We start from the raw sequence: 651 nt of genomic DNA, 5'->3' as shown, positions 1-651 counted from the left end.
ACACACACACACACACAGTCAGCTCTCTGTTTTCTGTGTGCAAAGGTGCAAGTGAGCTGTAGTTTCCACAGTAGTAGTCAACAGATGAATAATTCTGGTCAGTAAACAAACTGGGAACTTCTGGACATTGTGTTCCCATTTCAATCAGTACTTTTCTGTGTACAGTATTACAAACAGTGTTTACTAAAATTGTGTTTTGCATTTAATTAGAAAAAGTCTGCAAACTGATTATTTAGGGGGCAACTTTTCAGTGTGTTTATCAGCCAGCTAATACACAGAACATAAACTGGATTGATTTATACGAAAAGAAACAAATAAATCTATTTTCCCACTTTAGATAACATCTGACACACACACACACAGCTTCCGTCACAGCTCCACAGCTAGGCAGGGGCAGATCTAGAGAAATATTTATGGAGTGGTAAGAGGGTGGCATGGAGATTTTAAAGGGTGGCAGAAATATATGCTGGTCTAATTGGAAACAATCATATGTATCAATATTTGCTTGGAAAACAATGAAGATATCTGATCTAAAAAGACAGAAAATTTCCAAATCATGTTGTTTCTCAGAGATCATCTTGTTTCATTGAACTGAAGCCTGACACTTCTAAATAAAATATTTTTAAAATATATCTATAACAGATCATTAAA

Source organism: Morone saxatilis, unplaced genomic scaffold, assembly GCF_004916995.1.
Source record: "Morone saxatilis isolate NCDOM2014 unplaced genomic scaffold, NCSU_SB_2.0 Contig2, whole genome shotgun sequence".
Classification (NCBI taxonomy): domain Eukaryota; kingdom Metazoa; phylum Chordata; class Actinopteri; family Moronidae; genus Morone; species Morone saxatilis.
The sequence above is the reverse complement of the archived record's forward strand: the minus strand, read 5'-3'. Positions refer to the sequence as shown.